Below are 1,360 nucleotides of genomic sequence, written 5' to 3'. Positions count from 1 at the left end.
CTTAGGTAGTACAGGAAAGCAACACACTAATAGATAATATTTATATAGACCAATATAAATTTAATCACATAAAAACTTTTCCTGTTAAGAATGGTCCTTCTGATTATTCTGCACAGCTGTGTGCAGTATATGACTTAGCTCTATACAGTAATGCAAAATAATCCTCCAGAATAGTATATTCAACTAACAATTTAACAGGTGCAAATTTTAGGGGAAGCTTGGAACAGTTAGATTGGGATGAGGTTAGATTGGGAACCGAATTCAACTTTAAAATTTAACCTATTTCGTGATACCTTTATGAGTGTATTTGAAAACAATTTCCAGGAAAACATTGAAACATAATTGTAAGAAACCATATGAAAAGCCATGGCTTACTAAAGGGAAAAGATATCTTGAAAACAAAAAGGAAAACATATTTTACAGCTGGCAGGAGTGATGGTCGAGAAATAATCAAACATTATAAAAGCTATTGCACTATATTAAGAAAAGTTATTTAAAAGCCCAGAGATATGTGTATTATGTTTTGGATTAGCACCTCTGACAATAAATTTAAAACAATTTGAAATATGGCTGAAAGGGGAACAGGACAACTGAGAGCACAGCAAGACTTTATTTCTAACAAACTCAATGAAAATTTGTTAAAAAGAAGTCAGACGTAGCAAATATTTTAATAATTATTTTTTTAAGTGTTGTAGAATAAATGATAGGCTGTAAACAGAAGACGCAATACCTATGCAGTTTGATAAAATTGAAATTCAATCCATCTCTCATATTGAAATTAGGAAAATAATAACTTCACTCAAAAGTAAAAGCTTGCATGGAATTGATGGCATTTCCAGCGGAGTACTAAAAAACAAGTACGATTCTCAGCCACATATGTAGCAGCTCACTGAAACAGGGTATTTTCTCTGAATATTGTTAAACCTTTGCATAAAAAGGGTATATGTCTGATGCCTAAAAACTCACTTCTGACAGCTTTACCCAAAATTCTGGATAAAGTAATGTATTCAAGAGCAGCTTCACATATCTACAAAAATAAAGTACAAAAAATTTCATTTTGGTTTTCGGAATGGCTTTTCAAAAGAAAATGCTATATATGCTTTCACGGAACAAATATTAAATGCTTGAATAACCGAACATCACACATCAGGATTTTTTGAGATCTCGCAAAGCCTTTTGACAACATGAATCATGAAATTCTTATAGATAAGCTTAAGTATTGCGGTTTGAATGGGACAGCGCACAAATGGTTTAATTCATATTTAAATGGAAGACTGCAGGATGTTGAAATTAACAATACAGACAGTCTGAAAAAATCAGCAGAGTCCTCTAACTGGGGAAGTATTAAGAATGGTGTCCC

The sequence above is a fragment of the Schistocerca gregaria genome, chromosome 4 (genome assembly GCF_023897955.1).
Source record: "Schistocerca gregaria isolate iqSchGreg1 chromosome 4, iqSchGreg1.2, whole genome shotgun sequence".
NCBI classification, from domain to species: Eukaryota; Metazoa; Arthropoda; class Insecta; order Orthoptera; family Acrididae; genus Schistocerca; species Schistocerca gregaria.
The sequence above is the reverse complement of the archived record's forward strand: the minus strand, read 5'-3'. Positions refer to the sequence as shown.